The sequence below is a fragment of the Thermobia domestica genome, chromosome 17 (genome assembly GCF_964235325.1).
Source record: "Thermobia domestica chromosome 17, izTheDome1.hap1.1, whole genome shotgun sequence".
NCBI lineage: Eukaryota > Metazoa > Arthropoda > Insecta > Zygentoma > Lepismatidae > Thermobia > Thermobia domestica.
Window position 1 is genome coordinate 91,111,001 of NC_137470.1, and position 20,999 is coordinate 91,131,999.

The following is a 20,999-nucleotide window of genomic DNA, read 5'->3' on the forward strand; positions in this document are numbered from 1 at the left end:
GTACTAAATAATGACGTACAATTTTCCAACAGTGTTCATAAACTGTAATGAGAATTACTAATTACTTAGTATATAATTTGTCATAATAGTGTTACATGTCGATGATATTTACATCTTGTTGAAATGTTTCTTCATAGAGTAGTTCTAAAGCGTTCGACACTATATAAAGAAAAGAATCAGTGTGAACATACTATTTAGGAAAACTATAGGGAAAGAAAATTTTGCAGCTGCAAATTGACACAATATCTTAGTAGATTTGTTATAAAACTAAAGCGAGTTACATTGAATGAGATCTAAATTTCACTTTTCTGATGTAATTACAGCTGAATTAATATATATATATATAGGTAAATTTGTGAAGTCATATTTTTAAAAATCCATGGAATAAGGGTCTTTGGATTTGTACTGGTTACTTTTTCAGTTTTGGTACCCGAAACTGATAACAGCAAAAAACCTGAAACTACGACATTTTAAAATCGTACGAACCTTGGCTATCGTCAGCAAATATTGTTCCATTTTTTTCTTCCTGATTATATAATGTACATAATCTAGTATTCAATAAAAAAAAAAAATCAGTAAGTTGTATATCCAGTAGTAGTCCGTGGAATTTAAGTGATCTTACTTAGAGCTTGTATGTGACAAAGTATAAATTTAAATAGCTATCCAGCCGTGTATGACTTGGTTCGTCAGGCTGTTTTGTGTTGATTGACTAGTTAGAAATGACGTTCACTTAAAAAGTTATATAGAAGATGATTATCCGTAACATCAATTTAAATCTTTAAATTTCCTTTTGAGATAATTGGACGTACTTTGCTTTTAACACGAAGATAGAAAATATTTAGACACTCTCCAAATATTTGAATTGAATTCAGTTTCTTCTGCTCTAAACAGTAGAGCATAATCGACAATAATTGTAGGGAGTACTTGAAGACTTCACCCTAATGAGGGACTACAATGACCAGCCAAATCTCTGACCGACCGCTACCTTTTGATTGAAGTCGTTGGACTGATGTAGGAGGCACGAGACAGCAGAACTGCTCGCCAGACTGTGACAGAATCTCTCATTCAATATGATGCTTGCGTGTAGAATGGGAAAGGTCGGCTATATGTCAAGGGTTTGATAGGGATCAGATTGGGAAAGAGCATCTCAGAAACAGGGCGATTCGTCGGGTGTTTGCGAGCTTCCGTGGTTAGTGTCTATCAAAGGCGAAGAAAAAAAAACTGCGAAGCCAACATCGTACCACAAGACATAGGACAGGCACGCCTCATCAGAGATGTCGCACGTCATAGACTGTCGAGGTTGGTAAAACAGGAAGGGCGCAAACTGGGACACAACAGTAGACTTGTATAGTGTGCACAGTCCATCGTACAGTGTTAAATCGGGCCTCTGTAGCATTCCTGTCCTACACTGGCTGCAGCGGCCGTACGTCATGATCAATAACGGCTGTAATGGGCACGTGCCCATCGTCATTGGACCTCAGAGCAATGGAAAAACGTTGCTTGTCCGATGAATCACGATGCTTCCTTTGTCTTTTGATAGCCGGGTCAGATTTCGTCATCCATGGAAACAGCTGCTTGATACGTGCACAGTAGGTTGGCAACAGGCTGGTGATAGCTCCATTATGATTTGGGAACCCCTTCACATAGGCATCAATGACCATCCCGGTAATGCTTGGGAAGTACACCATGATTGCTCCTAGCTATCAGCAGGTCATTGCTGATCATATACACCCATTCATATCTACCATATTTCCAGCTGGTAGTGGCAGATTGCTGCAATACAATGCTCCTTGTCACAAGGCTAACACATGCTGCATGGATTCAAGGAGCACCGTTGTGAATTTCAATTGCTGCAATGGTTTCCAAAGTTGGGGCACGGTAGCTCTGTGGTACAGCGCTTACCTCTCATGCGTCAGGTCTGGTCCGATCCCCTGTCCAAGTAACTTTGTGGCGAACAACATCGTGTCTGGGTTTTCTCGGGGTACTCCCCGCCTAGCTTAGTCGCTTACATTCTCACCTTTGGTACGAGGGTGTCCGGGTTCTATTCCCGGTGGTGACACTTTTCAGGTCAGCCATCCCCAGTGAGGTTTTCCTCATTCATACCAGGCGAAATCTGGGATAACACGTAACATAATGGTCCCAGGCCGCTTCCTTCCTTCCTCATTACTTTATTCCTTTCCAATTCCCCGGGCAGTACGATCGCCGAGGAACTTCATCCGTCATGTGTGTAGCGGGCTAACAGTCATAGATGCCAAAAGCCCAGAAATCTTAATTCTTAATCCTAATTCTCGGGGTATTCTCACATTCTCATCCCAGCAATTCTTCCACCAACATTCGCTTGATTTAATCATGCGTCTCCCTTAGCCCAAAGGAGATAATTGTGGGACGTTAAACTGAAAAATTTTTGGCTCTCAAACTCAGCCGATCTTAACCCAGTTGGGACACTTTTCGGATGCAATCTCCGATCTCGCCGCTCCTCCCTCTCCGCGTAATTTACAGAAATTGAGTGACGAATGTATGTGTATGCACGCGCACATAGATCTGGTACGCCATTCCTCCAGCCCTTACCGAGGTATTTGTTTCCATGCCAGACCGCATTGCTGCTGTCCTGTGAGCCAAAGTGAACATACCAAATGTAGGGTAGTTATAATGTTCTGGCTGGACAGTGTATAACAAAATATTATGTGAGACGAACAAGTGTTTAAAAATATACTGTAGTTAAGCTCCTATTGGAAAAAGTAAGTTTGATGTAAAAAGTGAACAGAATACATAGTTGCATTGTGTGTATATATATATATATATATATTCGAAGAATTGTGAAGTATGCGTTCAAATTTTCATTAATATGTTAACCAATGAGAAGAGAATTGTAAACCAAATAACTAATTTGTATTTAAATTTATATAGTCCCTTCTAATGTGAACATTCCTATTTATATAAACTTCCTTTTTTTATTGCAGTTGACGAGACGAATATTAACCTGAGAAAAGCAATTTTAAGGTGTACACTTACACTTAGATATCTAAAAAAAAATTAAACTTGTATTCAACCACTTTTCCAATAGAAATTACCTTGTTACAACACTTCCCTCAATGTTCTGCATATATGAAATCCCTGAATTAACCTGGTTCGATCGCAGTTCGGCTTTATGATGGACAAACACCATGTATTTGGGTTTTGTCTGGGTTCTCTTGTTTTCTCCCACTTTATTCATTCCATCATTTCATTCATTTCTCATCACTGCCTCCTTTAGCATACCCGGCATAACCGTGGGGCGTAAAACTGAAATATGTCATTTTCCCTGACTGAACGTGTAATTTTTCTTCCGGTTTCCGCTTCGATTAGTCTCAAAACTGCTGATGTCCCCATCCCTTAACCTGAAGTCTATAAGGAAGCACACAAACTTATAACGAAACGAACTTCAAAAGAGAGAGAACGAAAGCGAATGCTGCATACTATTCACATCGAGTAGCGTTATACAGGGTGTTAATGAACTGTACCCACAAACTGTAAGAGGTGATTCCCCACGTCAAAATAAGAGAAAAAGTTCATATGGACCTATGGCGAAAAGTGCATAGTTTCTGAGCTAGGACTGTCCAAAATCGCGAAAAAGCAAAATTCCAATAGGCCCTATTTCGAATTCCAGAAACTGTGGATGGTGGTTCTTATCAGCGTAAAGGAAGCCACGCATACACAATCCAAAAGTGCATATTTCATCAATTGTCAATAGGTGTAGAGGGTATTTCCTAAAGGGTGTAATTTTCAGACATGCTCTCAATACAGTTTTCAGATATACCCTGATTTCAAGAAGGGTCCAAAGTAGGCGGGAGGTAAGCCTTGACAACAATGAACGGAGGGAAGTCGGAAGTGTTAGGAACGGACAGTTCCATGCTTTTTTGTTTGGAAATAACATGTGATGCGATGTATTTCGTCACGGTATATTTCACGTTTTCTTCACTTATAAGCGTGAAAGAAAACATCGCAGCATGCGTTTCCCGAGTACGAGAGACAGTGCTGCTGACGATCATTAACATTTCCGATATCGCGCCAAAGGATTCCGTTTTCACTGCTATCAAGGCTTATCATTTGCCTACTTTGGACCAATCATAAAGTCAGAACACGTCTCAAAATTCGGTTTATGATATGTCTGGCAATTTCACTCTGCAGGAAATACTCTGTACACTCATTGAACATTATGGTGAAAAGTGCATAGTTTCAGAGCTAGGGCTGTCCAAAATCGCGAAAAACCCAAATTTCAAGAGGCCCTATTTCGAATTTTAGAGACTGTAAATGGTGGTCCTTATTAGCGTAAAGGAAGTCACGCATATGCAATCCAAAACTGCAAATTTCATCAGTTTCATATGAACTTTTTCTCTTATTTTGATGTTAGGAATCACCTCTTACAGTTTGTCAGTGTAGTTCATTAACATCCTGTATATACAAATACAATCGCCAGAAGTTAATTCACTATTTCCAATTGAAGTACTGAATTCCTATCTAGTTTAGAGATCTGCCGTACTTCCACAAAATGTAACGAAACTTATCATAACCAATAACACAATAATAATAATAATAATAATAATAATAATAATAATAATAATAATAATAATAATAATGTTTCCTACAGTGATTTACAAAGAATATTAACTACAGAATAGCTCTGAAGTTAAGGAACCAATGGAATAACTGATAAACAGTACTTAACGAACATACGTGATCCAAATGCCCTTCTAACAACCTCCATGTTTCAATTTCCTTTAACTACGAGCGTCCATTGAAACTGTTTCCTTTTCTTGGAGATGAACCTTTTATTGCTAAGTGGGCAATACGCGTCCTCAGGTTTGTTTCCGGTGAGGTTCTTGACTCTGATAAAATTTAAATAGTGGTTTGAATCCCACTTTGAAACGTGGGTTCCATCTATATCTTGTGCTGAGAAGAGACGTGAAATTCCAATCCACCAATAAAAGACGAACTGGATCCGAGTTTTCACAGAATATACCACAAATGTTAACTTTTCCCGTAAAAAATCCATAAGATTGTGGCCCTGATCGATGTGCCAATTTCACAGGCCTCCTCTCAATGTGGCTTCTGAAAATATTGTCATCCAAACAAGATGTCATTACAATAGTACTTCCGTTTCCGTAGCTTATAACCACTCCAAGCTTTAGAAAAAAAAATTCAGAATGTATGTGGGAGAGAAGCTCACTTTCTGGTACATGTTCGCTTCCGAACACTCGACCGTATTCCTTTCCATTATAAGAGTTGATGATCCGGTTACCCAATTCAATCCTAAAATGCTATGTCTGATGGCTCAATCTTAGTAACCCTTATTGTCATAAGGGAGGTTCAGGTTCAGCTTTAACACTACCAACCTCATAATATGGGTTAAAAAACGTGTGGGGGGGGGGGGGCGAATGCGAGACAAGATTACATTTATACATAAATATTTAAAAACATATTGAGAATTTACATTAATAAAGAAACGTCTTACATTTTTTCATTGTAGACTTATTGTTTATACGATCGTGGAAAAAACAACTTCAAACACAACTTTGTTTTTCTCTTTTGAATTATAATAATCGAAATGTATCATCTGCGCTCTGTTCTGAAAACCTAGCAAGTGTATTTTTACTAATTTTATAGCCACAATTTAACTAGCAAACTCTTTCGAAACTGAATTTATGCAGGTATAATTTAATGATATCTTAAACTTTCCAATTTTTGCTTGCATATTTAAAACTGCTTGACAGCTGTAGATCAAATCTATATTTAATTAAAAATTTCCTCTTTTTCTGCACTGTTAAGTTTGATAATGGATAAAAATCTATGGGAAACATTTGAAGATAATGAAGATGTTAGATTGTTATCTCTGAGAACAACGCGTCACTCTTCCTGGATCTGTCTCTCCGTTTAGTCCCGTCTTACCCGGAGTGCCTCAAGGGAGCATGCTGGGTCCACTTTCATTTTTGTTGTATATGGACGGCTTGTCTAGCATCTTCTCGATCTCATCATCAAATATATTGCTTTTCGCTGGTGACTGTAACTCTTCAGAGTCGTTAACGCTGTAGACACTACAAGTTGACATGCTGTGTAATAGGTGATCTACCAGGAATCTGTCTGTAAACCCCAATAAATGTACTACAATATCTTTCTCCTTAAAAAAGAATGTTCTTCGACAGATATATAATGTTCATAATGTACCTATCAAGAGAGTTTCATCTCAAAAGAACTAGGTGTTGTTTTTGATGACACTCCCTACTTTGAGGATCATATTAGTTCGATATCACCCAGAGCTATAAACGACTTGGTCTATAGATTTCCGGAAGGAGTCACAAACCTCTTAAATGAACAGATGTCCCAAGAACAGCAGGGAGAGTTTTGAGGACTTTCCAGATTCCAAATATATATATATATATATAAAAATTAATTTCAAATAACCAAGAAATTTCGTCGTTTTTGTCACTCATCAAACACTGCCCATGAAAATCTTAAACACCCATTTTATTCTTTGAAATGATCACCATGACATGTTCCCAACGAGACACAAGCTTATAAATGCCCTTTTTGAAATAAATTATTTTTTTCTGACAACCTTTGTGACGTGGTCGCATTTTCGGAACTGCTGTTCCCGAAGGTGGTTATCCATGGCAAAAATAGGTAATAGTCCGATGGGGCAACGTCTGGGGAATAGGGCGGATGCGGCAGAACTTCCCCACTGCTTCTGGAGAAGTGCAGTTGTGACGAGGCTGTTATGTTTTTTTCCGCTTTCTAGATATTAATAGTCTACTATGCCAGCGCTGGTCCACCAAACACACATCATTACCTTCGTTTGGTGAGCATCCGGTTTAGCGGCCAATGGGACCAAACGAGAAGTTGACCAATGATGTGTTCTCTTCCGATTATCATATATGATCCATTTTTCGTCACATGTCAAGATTTGGTTCAGGAACTAGGCTCTGTTATGGCGCGACAGCAACAACAAACAATGTTCAACCATTGGAGCTAGTTTCCCTCGGACAGGACATGAGGAACTAACTTGCTTAGCTTCCGTGTCATCCTGAGGTTATGAAGATGTGATCGAATGGTTTCATCAGATACACCAAACCTATGTACAAGCTCCTAGCAGGTTTGATGAGGATTCTGCTTGATTTCCTCCTCCAGCTGGACTTTGATGTAGGTGGATGGGTGACCAACACGAGGCCTGTCTTCAAGGCTCTCGTCTCCGGAAGAAAAGCGGCTGAACTACTTTTGAACATTCCGTTCACTCACTGACGTCTGTCCAAACGCAGATCATATTCTTCTATCGGCCTCGGCAGCTGTGTTTCGTAATTTGTACTTGTAAAGCAAAATAAGCCTCAAAATCTCCCTTTCCATCGACATGTCCTTTCGAAGATTGCGCTTCCTGCAAATCGATAGCGAAACGTACTGTGCACTGAATAACTCTGTAGTGAATAAGGTTTGAAAGGAATGTAAACATATGACGTCATGAGAATCAAGTTGACCACAACAAAAGTAACTATTCTCACAGACACCGTACGGACTTTCTTGGTTACCTGATAAACTAATGTGTATCAATATGTTGTGCTAGAAAAAAGTTGTTAGCAGGTACAATAATGGATATTCTCTATTCATAGTCCCATTATTGTCAGATCTCTTCCTCGCAAGCTGAGAATAATGTGCACTATGTCGCCAGTTCACCATTTACTTCCAAGAAAGATTTATTGTTAATGTGATTCACCAGGGTTGGCTGGTTTAAACCAAGGTGGTTTAAACCAGCTGTTTTTTTTAAATGGATTAAACCAAAAAAAAAAAAAAAAAAAAACGAAAAAATGCTTTAAATCGTGTGAACTTAATGGTGACGTTTCCACATATCAAACCATCCGCATTACGTTTATCTACTTTTTACCTTTTAATCAAGGGGTTCCGTGTTCAATTCTCGGTCGAACCACAACCCATCTTTCAAGTGTAAATCAAGTAGCGATTCGAGGTGTGCCTTTAAGCGAAAGTCTTCTCCGTGATAACCTTGGTATTTCATAAGGATGTTCAGCCTAAACATACGAAATGAAACCAAATTATATATTTTTACTTGAATGTATGCCTATTGTTTTATAAAGAAGCCAAGCTTGCCTCTTGTTGATAGAAATTGACAAAATTTATCAACTGCCTACGTAGCTTCCAACATCAACTTGGATTTGACTTTAATTTTATTGAATGATTTCTACATACCAAGTTTGTAATTTAATACCCCAGTTTTAGCGTGGTGATTATATGTTGACCTTAAAATTTTACAAACAAACACATTTAAAGTAATAACAGGATTCCAGTGGCTAAGGCGGGAGTTTCCCGATGGCTAAGGCGGTATTTTCCTGGTTTATATATAATTCTACTTGTGTAACTGTTTATCTTTTTGGCCTTTTGAAATGACTCTTGACAATTATATTAACAAGTACGTCTATGTAAAGATCAGTACAACTTATTTTTATCAGGAGTCCATCGTGATTGAGTCAGCAATCGCATTTGTGACCAATTAGTCCCGGTTTCATGTCCAAATGGACAGTTTCTCTTGGATGTAAGTAGAGAAGCAGTTTGGATTCCGCTTTAAGCTTATGTGACCCTTTCCAGCATAACCTTGTTGTTGCATAATACCGCCAAGACGAAACAAACTTATTTCTGTCCATATCTAATATAAATACATAGAGTAAATTATTTAAACCAAAAAAACCTGGTTTAAACCCGAAAAACCTGGTTTTATGGTTTTTTCAATAAAAACCATTGGTTTTTGCCAACTCTGTGATTCCCTCATGTTAATTATATCCACTTTTTTATTTTTACCAACATTTTCTTAGTACTTTTCCGTCAAGCTAATATTCTACCGTCTTATCCATACTCATATTTCGAAAACTTCTAGTTGTATCCATGTTTCTGAATCGTCGGTACAGTTTCCTATACAAAATAGTTGTTCAAAGATTCGAAAATCTCGTACCATTTTAATTGTACAAGGTAACCAAAAGGTAAAAATATTAACTGGTTAAAGTTTATTACTTTCCAGAACAGGGGCAATACGAGAGCTTAAACAAGGAATCCGAGCCGAGCCAAATTTTCGATGCAAAAAAAAAAAAAAAAAAAAAAACAGGTCTTTATTGCTCTGTAAATTGATTTTGTAGGAAGTATCTATAACAAGAACTTATACCCTTTCCAGGTTCATGATGTCAAGGACATCAAAAGGTTCCCAGTGCCATGGTAAGACTTCATTTAAGAAGGTTAGCTCCAGGACCCATTCCTGCGGGATTGGCTAGTCAAACGTGAAAGAGATGTTTATAATGCAGGTTGCCGATTTTTCCCTCAGGCTATTGTTCATGTTGCCAGTATTGGACGCCAAGCGTTAATTAGCCATATGGAGGGGAAGAAACAGACAAAACAGGGAGAGATCCTGTGATTTGTCCAACCTTCACACATTTACAAGATGATCACAAACACCAAGTTCAGCTTCTTCATCAGGAGTGAAAAGTCGAGAAACTAACACTGTTTCATGTTCAGCATCTTTTGATCTTCACTCAAGTGCCTTCAAGAAGTGTCTGTTAAACAGTGATGTTACTAGTGCGGAAATTAAATAGTCATTTTCATTTACAAGTAATTGACAAACACAAATCCTTCCGTTCTGCGGAGAAGGAGTAAAATTATTTCCCCCACTTGTTCCCAGATAGTGAAATAGCAGCAAAAATGCAACTGGGCCGTACTAAGATGGGTTACATAATTTTCTTTAGACTAGCACCACATTTCAAAAGGGAACTTTTTAACACAACACACACACAATGTGCGATAACAGTCCCTTTGTTATTGCGTTCGATAAGTCACTTAGCAAAGTGTTTCAGAAAAATCAAATGTACGTCAGTGTCAGCTTTTGTAACACTAGTAAGGGAGAGGTGTTTTCTTATCTGACTACAGCTTTTCTTAGACGAAGTAGAGCTTCAGACCTCCTAGAAGCATTCATTGACCCTGTGAAACCCCTTGATGTCAAAAATATCATACAGGTTTCTATGGATGGAACAACGGTGAATTTAAAGTTCCTTCAGGAATTTAATTCATTTCTAAAATCAGAAGAATGTGATTCTTATCCTTTAAACTTAGGCTTGCATACATTAAATAATGCTTTTAAAGTTGGTATGCTTGCAGCAGATTGGGATATAGTAAAGTTTTTGCGTTCTTTGTACAATTTATTCAAGAACATTCCTGTAAGGAGAGCTCTCTATATATACTGAATTAGCAAGTTCCGATATGTTCCCGTACAAACATTGCCCTGCCCGTTGGTTATAAAATGATAAACCAGCACGGCAAGCTCTTGATATGCTTCCCTACCTCAGATAATTTATGGAGCAGTTATCTTTGAGAGATGGTAGCAAACAGTCATGTAGCAGTTACGAAGTAGTAAAACATTGTCTTAGAGACTCAATGTTAGGCCCAAACTAACTTTCTTTAAAACCGTAACTAGTGACATTGAACAATTTTCACAGATTTTCAGAGTGAGACCTTTTAGCTCCCTTCCTATACTCAGAACTGCACAGTAGAGAAAGAAAGAGAGAGTGAGTGAGTGAGTGTGTGTGTGTGTGTGTACGAGAGGCTTTTCCGTAAATGTGTGTTGTTAACATGACAGAAGAGACTTTGGTTGCACAGAGAACTGTGTATGACACTGTCAGATACAATGGGGAAGTCAGCAACGTAAAAATCACAAAATCTCTTATAAATGCTGTTTCTCCTGCTAGACAGAATCAAGCTTCTTTGGATGAGAAAAGGAAGAAGCAAGAATGTGAAGATAAGAAAGACATTAACAGAAATAGAACGAAGTTGCTCAAGAGCTAAAAAGTAAAAAGGCTGAGATAGAAGACGACGCAAGGAAAGCTAAAGGTGATATTGACAGTGAACTTGAAAAGGCCTATTCAAAACTCTCATGAATTTTTGGTGTATGGATCAGTAAGAAGCTGCAGTGACATAATGTTCTACAGTTCTTCCCTTTATGACGAGAATATTTTTTTTGAGAGAGAGAGCCGAAAATTCTAGTTACTTAATTTGTTAAATCTGTGCATATTCACTTGCTAATTAATTTAGGTAAACATGGAACATTCAGAGCAATCTATTCAGAATTTGTTTTATGTTTAGATTCTCTCTCTTTTTTTTTCTTTCTTTCTGGGGTGGGGGGAGAAGAGAGAGAAAATATTCTAGTAGTTAGTTGATCTGTTGAATCTATGCACATTCGTTTGATGTACTATATATAAATGATATATACCTACCTGTACAGATCTTCGAGCAATGTGGAATTTATGAAACAACGTTCATACAGAAGTCCTTGAATCATGGTATGATGATGTTGGAAAACCTGGAAATATGCGTGAATTTTATCTTGCCGTTTGAGTGGGCACACTGCTTTATTTCCTTTCAGTAGGATCACGTAAAATGGAGACTTGCTGTGCAGAAAACTGGTATCCTCTACAGAAAAAGGAAAGTAACGAAAGGAATAAGGGAGTGGTAGTCTCCTCAGTTTAAAGTAGCTAGAGTATTACACATATATAATATAATATAATAAAATATCTCGGAGAAGTGAATCACGAATTGCAGAGAGATTACGTTGAAGAAATCTGAAAATTCTATTATCCTGCTCTTTACCTTCGAGCCTGTCATTATTATAGGGTTTTCATTCAAATTTAAATATATAGTTTCTAAATTTGATCTTCAGTTCATCATTGTTCCTGGACCCAGTATTTAGAAATATTGCCCGTAATTACAAATCCATTGGTATACCATTAGCGTAAGTACCAGCAGACCATTGGAATTCTGGATGATCTGAACATTACGTGCAATCATGTTCAAACAATTCACCTTTGAAGAATGTTCATTTATCTTACGATGTGTTAACATCGGTAGTAGTCGCTCTTAAGGAAAAATTAGAAACCAATTAATGAGAATGTTCAGAATAAATAGGTAACTAATTTATTGAATGTTATTTCGTTGATATAATACATAATATTTTCGACGTTTTGATGATATTTTTTCATTTATTGTAAAAATCTTCTGATCGTGACTTACTTGGGTAGGAAATAAAATAGTAATGCCTTATCGAGTAGTAATGAGTTGGTAAGTACATAAGGTGTCAAGCATTTTATTTTTATTTCTCCAGTTGAAAGTGTCATTTACAAAAACCACATAACATGGTTTAAAATTACATGGAACTTGAGACTACAGTAACATTTTCTTCCATGTATGTGTTATGACAAAATAAACATGAAACTTAGTGCTAAACTTGTGCATCAGGTGCACTACGTAGGTGTTTCTATATTTAAAGTACAAACAATTTCAGAATTTTCTTGCAGGTATGAACGAAATTATCGTCAGAAACTAAACTGTCTCTGTGTTGCTTCCACACATTTAAATTGTGTGGCAAAGTGTCAAATGAGACAAACAGCAAATTCTGCCGCTTTTGCTTCCTGAGACACTTCTTGTGTGTCGTAGGAATCTCACGGTGGGAACATCGTTTTGTACGTAACACAAGGGAAGCAAACTTACCTTAACGCCTCAAAATACTGTAGTAAGAATTTGGTTTGAACGATACTTTCTGATAAGCAGACATGGAAACTACCAAACACCAAGCTAACTCTAAATAAAGAAAATTTGTGGAATTCAAGATGGAAGCAAAGTGAAATCTTGATCACGTCGAAATACAGAAATCCTTATTTAAAAACGCTCATGAAATCTGAAAAACATAAGGTTTTCATGTGTTAACGGTATAATGTTGATCCTAAGTAATTTTAAGTATTATACTATTGTTCATTTTATATATGAATTTATATGTAGCTAACACTTCAATTTCTGCTTTTTGATGCTGTGGATTGTTTGCGCATGTGTGAATCGGTTTACGTATATTGGTTAAGTGTGTAATTTGGAAATAAAGGAAATTAACCTCAGTAATTAAATTCTATTTTTTTCTGTTGGACTGGTAGGCATTTCAAAAGTTTTTGCTATTTCAATATAGATAGTAAGCTACAGCTATAAAGAAAATGGCCACTTGAATTTTCTTGTTAAGACTCTCTACTTTCAACTTTTCAATATATTTCTTTGAAATCAAGGAAATATTTGTAAGAGGTAAAAATTATTTTCTAATGCAGTTTCATCTGAGTAAGAATCTAGAGCTTACAAAAGAAACGTAAGTGGCCATAGTTTTTTGAAGTATGTATGAAGGAAATCGCGTTACTGTTGTAAAATTGAATTGTAGTACTACATAATACTACAAGCATGTGAAGAAATACTAGAAAGAATCAATATTGTGAACGCTTTGAAATTGGTAACTTCAAGTTATCTATATTTCATTTAACATGAACTTGAAAGCTTATTGCTTTCCAATACTGAATCTGTGTTGCATGAATGAGTTGGTATAGTGCTAATCGTCATTATGTTCAAGTGTACCCCGTTCTTCGGACGATCTTAACATTATTTATGCCTTTTCTAGAATTTCTTGTTATAACTGCAGTAAGACAGTGGTCGAATTTATTAGTCCCGAAGTATGTGAAATCTTAAAAATTACAAGTGTATTTTTTCTGACTGAAAACTTTCAACCTGCATGCCTTGTCGTACCTGTGAAACTAGTTAGTATAGTTTGTTTAATAAGTGCTTTAAAAATGTGAGTATGAACCACATCGTTATATGAAATGTGTGCATAACAACGTGTTTGAAAACCCACTATTACGCATTGTATTAAAGAGTTCTACGTATTAATATAGAAATGTGTCCAGATGTATATTGTACTCGTTATTACGCGACTGCATTGCAGTACTTGTATTGTGAAAATAAGAATTACGTTACACGTAAATTCTCTGCTCCATGATACACCATTAGACATATGAAACATGTGCATTGGCGTCTGGTACCTTAATGTGTGATTAAAGTTTTATCTGTCTGTCTATCTATAGATAGATAAAACATCAGTTGAGCCTATTTACTACATCCATTGTGTACAAAATTGCATGAATGATACCAAAATATAATTACGCTCATTCCATCACCTAAAAGTTCATAGTTTTACACCAACTTTCTAATTGCAAGTTCTCTTGACTCAATTCTTTCCAGCTCTGGTACGTGGTTTGCAAGTTTTGTATACCATTTCATCATTATTAATAGGAATTTTTGTGTCATTGCTTTGTAAACAATTTTTGCGCTTGAAGCCTGTTTTCACATTGAGTATTAATTTAAGCTTGTATCTGCTTATCGAAAGATTCTTAGAATATTACTATGTGTAGCTGGGAAAAAGTACCTTTTGTTCACGCTAGGACATCACTGACAGAAAAATAAGAAAGAACAAATTAGTGACAGGATGGATTATATTTTACTCATTTGAAGGAAAGTAAATTGCAAAAAAGTGTTACGTGCAGAGGAGTGTTAATACTTCTCCATCTTTGGTTCCGGAGTATTAATAATGTACACATTATTCCCACAGAAGTTTCTCTGTACTATTTCTGAAAGTAGGAGATGGATGATGATAGTTCCTGCTATATTTGGTTTGTGTTTCCATCTGAAGAATAACTTCCGTCAAAATGATGAATAAATGCTAGCATGTAACACAAGTACAGGGTGTCCAATATACAATGCAACCCGGAGTTTGGGATAGTAGAACTTTTGAACCTGAAGTTATACACGAATAATGGTTATACCAAAATGAAGCCTTTTTCATGCATATATTTTTAAATTAGGAAGCAACGATTGAAGTACACTAGGAACCACACAATGTTGCCAGATATAACCAAAGATTTTTTTTCTGCAAAACATGTAAATTGACTTATAACTCATACGTATAGATGTTCTGTCGTTAATTTTCAGTTTGTTTATTTGGATTAGCTTGGAAATTATTGTGCAGAAAAAAGAATTTTTCATTTCCACCGATAACTAATCGGATGAGGCCTCTGTAAGGGGGAACTAGGAAAATCGTAGTTTTCATAAATTAACACTCTGAATTGGCAACTTTTCTGCTGTTTCAGTGCATCAAAAGGTGTGTTAATGATCTGTCTACATTATACAATTCCTGAAAACAATGAAAAACAAACTTTGAAATTATTATGATAAAACGTTTACTTATATGCACCCGGCAACACTGCTACTATCAGAAATGAGTTACGAGCTCTACAGTGGATGCTGGGAGTGTCCCCTGTTTTGATTCAAACACTAGTTCACACGTTTCACCAGGTTGGCAGTAACTTTACGAAGATTAGAAGTGTTAATGTTCTCATTAGCACTGCGAATGTTCGTTCCCAGTTCGAGACTTGATCTTGTATACCTCTTGCTTTAAATAGCCCCATAGAAATGAATAGCAGTGTTGCCGGGTGCATGTAAGTAAAAATTTGATCATGATAATTCCAAAGTTTGTTTTTCATTGTTTTCAGGAATTGCATAATGTAGACAGATCCTTAACACACCTTTTGATGCACTGAAACATCAGCAGGATTGCCAATTCAGAGTGTTAATTTATGAAAACTTCGATTTCCCTAGTTCCCCTTTACAGAGGTCTCATCCGATTAGTTATCGGTGGAAATGAAACATTCTTTTTTCTGCTCCATAGTTTCCAAGCTACTCCAACTAAACAAACTGAAAATTAACGACAGAACATCCATACGTATGAGTTATGAGTCAATTTACATGTTTTGCAAAAAAAAAAAAAAAAAAAAAAAAAAAAAAAAATGATTTACACCTTCGGTTATATCTGGCAACATTGTGTGGTTCCTAGTGTACTTCATTCGTTGCTTCCTAGTTTAAAAGTATATGCATGAAAAAGGCTTCATTTTGGTATAACCATTATTTGTGTATCACTTCAGGTTCAGCAGTTCTACTATCCCAAACTCCGGGTTGCATTGTATATTGGACACCCTGTATTACAACACGTGATATATATATATATATATATATATATATATATATATATATATATATATATATATATATATATATATATATATATATATATATATATATATATATATATATATATATATATATATATATATACAGATGATCAGAAAAATGGAAACACCTGTAGTTGGCAACCCGTCAGATGTATGGGTTGGCAGTGGTGTCGTGGCGCCCGCAGCGCCGGACCGCTGGTGGTGGTATGACTTAGGTCGGTCTCCATACTACGTCAGGCGCAGTGGAACAGCAGTGTCCAGTGGCCGCAGCAGACGGAGGTAGTGTAAAATGGGAGACCTCTCAGATTTTCAAAGAGGGCAAATGGTTGGTGCGCGGTTATGTGGAGTGAGTGTGACGGCAGTGGCTACTGTGTTAGGTGTGTCGCGTCGCACAGTGTCGAAGGTGATGACGGCCTACACAACACACGGGAAAACCACATCGGGGAAGCGGAACAGTGGGCGGAAGAAAATCATGAGTGACAGGTCACGCCGGGTATTAAAGCGCATTGTCACGCAGAACCGTCGTGCCACTGCGGAGCAAGTGACGGAGGAACTCAATCAGCACCTCCCCCACCCTGTTTCGATAATCACAGTCCGCCGCGAATTACATGACATGAACTTACGGGGTCATGTTGCACGGGCCAAACCGCTCATCAGGGACCATGACGCTTTCGCACGCCGCAAATGGTGCCGCGACCATGCAACTTTTACCATTGAGGACTGGAAACGTGTGATATGGTCAGATGAGTCATCCTTCACCCTATTCCCAACCACGGGCCTTGTTTATGTGTGGAGAACGCCCAAAGAAGCTTATGATTTGCAGTGTCTCCCCCAACTGTGAAACATGGCGGCGGCTCGGTGATGCTGTGGGTCGCCATATCATGATTTTCATTGGGTCCTGAGGTCACACTTAGCGGACGAATCACTGCCAACGATTATGTCGCAATTTTAGGAGACCACTTGCATCCTATGGTCCAGATGTTCCCGGACAATGACGCTATCTTCTAGGATGATAATTCACCCATTCACACAGCTGGCGTTGTTGCAGCGTGGTTTGAGGAACATCGGGATGAAGTTCAACACCTCCCCTGGCCCGCACAATCCCCAGATCTCAACATAATTGAACATCTGTGGTCCGTCTTGGAAACACGACTCCGGCGACGATTTCCACCTCCATCCTCTCTCACAGAACTGGCCGATGCCCTGCACGAGGAATGATGTAAAATTCCACTTGCTACCATTCACGACCTCTATGCCTCCATCCCACGTCGCATGAAGGCTGTTCTGAAGGCCAAAGGTGGCCCGACACAATATTAATCTGGTAAGTTGCAATTTCGTTCAGGTGTTTCCATTTTTCCTGATCACCATCTGTATATATATATATATATATATATATATATATATATATATATATATATATATATATATATATATATATATATATATATATATATATATATATATATATATATATATATATATACCCTCTATCATTGTTTCGTAGGACGAGCACTTATCACATCTGAAATTTAGATTAGAAATAATTTTTAAATATTACATGTGCATATCACTATCTACAAAGTAGTGTCCCTGAAAGGCTTTCACTGTATCATATGTTCAATATGATCCTTGTTTTGTTGAACAACCTCTTCAAGACGGGCGTACACCTTTCGCACCACTGTGCAGCACTTGTCTTCGTGTCGCCACACAATTGAACTATTCAACCTCGCCATTTCCATGTTTCCTCTCTTGTATGGGGAAGGCTTCCTTGAAATAATTCCACAGTAAAAAGTCACAAAGGTTTAAATCTGGATTTAAAGGTGGCCAAAAGAAACCTCCATTGTAGCCTTTTCAATTTGTCGGGTTCCAATAGCTTGTGTAATATAGTAATTTTATATGGATACAAGTTCAACTCACTATGTAGTTTTTTTTCTTTTTTTTTTTCTTTGAACTGAACTACGAGAAATCTTCACTTGCTGTAAAGCACGTCGTGTGCCTTCGCTGGGCTCGGTGTTGTCAACACGGGCATTCAGAAAATAGCTAAATGATGCACAAAATCTAGCTGAGAATGCCTAACTTTAAAATTGTAGCTAAAATTATAGCTAGCAGAATTTAACAATAAAGCTATACTTTACATATATACAAAAAGTGCCATACTTCTACTACACAAGCAAACACATCATGAAAATTCTCATTCGTAGCTTGCTTAAGCATTGAAATTAGCTATGGGAGCGGGGAATGTCCAGAATCGCGATTTGCCGTAAGACCGAGCTAGTAAGTGAAACACATAAAGAAACGTGAAATAAATTGTATTAACGGTAATGTAAGTTCTATAATAAGGAGACAAATTATCAAAATAACAAGTAATATTTAGTTTTGTTTTTATTCGTAATATTCGACATTTTCACATTGACTTTAGCCCGTAGAACGTAGTTTAATCATTAGCTATAATTTTGACCAATTATGCGTTCAAAGATGCCAATATCTAGTTATTTGTGTTCACCAGTAGATGAATTCATTTTCCAATCGAAACTTCTTAGTTGGCAAGCTAGCCTGGACTACGTGTTGTGGCACTTGAAGAGCCTCAGTGTTTTCTGGTGCCCGAACTGGAGTAACAAAGGTCGTATCTCTTTGTTCACGCTGCTTTTTCCTCGAACGTACGGTACAAACGAAGGATAGTATTTCTTGCTGGAGCCCACCGAGATTTGAAATGAGCTCAAAATTTTCGTTGCATATACGAAATGCTTCTCGTTCTTGGGCATAACAGCCCAACTTTTGAGCGCTACCTATCGATAAAGTATCGTTCTCAACCCTCAGTAGTCACCGGCTGACTCAAAATGATTGGAAATGGGTGACAGCGCCTAGCAATAGGTCACCAACTAGTATTTCCTAGTACTTGAGAATGTGCCTGTGTACTGTTAAGCGCCGACTACAGCTTATTTTTCTTCCATCTAAATTTCAAATGTGTCAGGTGTTCGTACGGGACCCTGTAAATTGCGATAAGCAGTCATTTTAACAGTTACGTTAATTAAAGAACTAAAGCACTTGAGGGAGGAGGGGTTATATCAACTACAATGTTCTCAAAAAGGTTAAACTCTTTGATTTCATTAGCTTGCAACCCACTCTCAGCTCTTACACACAAAATTTTATTTTGAAGCTAAGTATGTAGAAACATTCAATGTAAACTTGTTGAGTTTTGTTACTATTTAACCTGCCACGTATGATTGAAAGTTGTGAAGCGTTTTAAAGTGAGTGGCTAATGTGTTTGATCATGACTGAATTCGAGTTATTAAACATTAACCTTAGTTTTGAGAGCTCTCAGCTTATGCTGTAAAGATGTGTGTTGGTAATAGGTTTCCCAAGGACAGAAGTTCTTGAACACGACTTACATATTCCGAAGCTAAATTTTTTTTCAAGTATTAATCGTAGTCTGATTTAAACACGTTAAGCCGGTCGGTGGTAGCATTACCACTAGTGTTGAAATGCTTGCGTGTGAAGTATTTGAGTTCGACAAAATTTATCATTTTAAGGTATAAAAAGTTAACAATAGGAAAGGAAGTTTGTTTTGTAGAAGGTCAAGAGGTCTGGCGAACACAGTGGGTAAAGTTCCATATTGGAATGCGGGTAACTTCTATATCGTCAGTTGTGCACGTAGTTGTATAACATGATATAAACTTTCCTGATGATCAATCTTGAACGAGATTGTATAATTTTTAATGCATTTTGTCAGTTTCCTAAAGATATTTCTTCGCCGCGATGGATTGATGTACAGTGATTATTTCATAGGTGTCCCAACACAGAAACTTTGAACAAATGGCGTGCAAAAGTAATTACACTACGAAATTACTGGTAACCCATGTTGAGCCCTATTGGAGAAATGCTCAAGGGGAATTACGCAACTCCGCGGTTTTGCACCCAGGTCACCTGAAATAAACACTTCGTACATACTGAAAAGCTATAGTAAACCAATTCTATGAAGAACTTCTCAGTTTTTATGAGCTTCTTTTAGTTCAGTATCTGCTTCCCATAGGTCTTGCTCATGAGAAACGTAAAGTAGAATTCAAAATGCCAATTTCTCTGGTGCTCGATCAGTTTGTGCAGCGCACATCTGACAACTTTTTCACCTTTTTTGATACTTACAGATGCTACGCTAGAGTCGTATCATCCATTTTTCTTGTTTTTCGCGGATCTATTTCAGGGACTGGGTTGAGTTTTCATGAGGAAAAAGAACGAAATCTCTGACTTTACTTCTCTTCCAGGCTGAAATCTTCGCGACAGAATTTTCAGAAATAATATTACACTGTGTTTCCACTGCCTTTAGCCCATATTTCAGTACATTTCATTGATGTTTCGAGTTGTTTGTGCGGACCTGGGCCGAGTTCAGATTTGTAGATGACATCGCGATTTTCTTTTTATGGCCTGAAAATACGTGAAATCATACACAGTATAGACAAAAAGAGCAGAACATATTGTTTGAAGTTGTGTAACAAGGTATGTACGCGTAGATAGTATGTTTTATGACTAGTCATGAGTCGAAATACAACAACCTGAAATTGGTATAAATTTTGCAACAGCGCACAATAATTAGACAGATTTCAAGACCCCTAAGAAGCTTCTAAAGTGTTGAGGTTTATTAGTTACTCAAGAAGTGACGCTTGCTGCTTCCTCGGTCTTAACTTCGCAGTGAATATTGTTTTAATCAGAAAAAATGATTGTAACGCAGTTACTCGACACAACAAACTGCTCTTTTGGTGATACGAAGGGATTTATTAAGAACTAGTGAATACCGTCCTAATTTACTCATGTTGTGTTGTGTTAGGATAAAAAAAAATAATACTGAATAATAGCCAGAGCTTGGAAAGTTCCTTTTCAGAAAGGGACTTACTTCTGTTTGCTTTCCTTAACAAGAACACGTTCCATTTCTCATCCCTTAAAAACTAGTTCCTTTTATAATAACTTGAGTGGTATTCGTGTTAAAAGACAAACCCAAACTTACTTGAGGGAAATAGACGTGATTGAAGTAAACTTTGAGTCATATTTTCTTTCCCTAAACATAGCTATAAA

General features: G+C 37.3%; 1 protein-coding gene across 5 annotated transcripts in view; it reads left to right on the plus strand.

Moving 5' to 3' along the window:
* The window catches only part of LOC145673856 (uncharacterized), a 558,369-nt gene that overhangs the window by 481,882 nt on the left and 55,488 nt on the right, over window positions 1–20,999 (plus strand). The gene's annotated exons all lie outside the window — the stretch shown is intronic.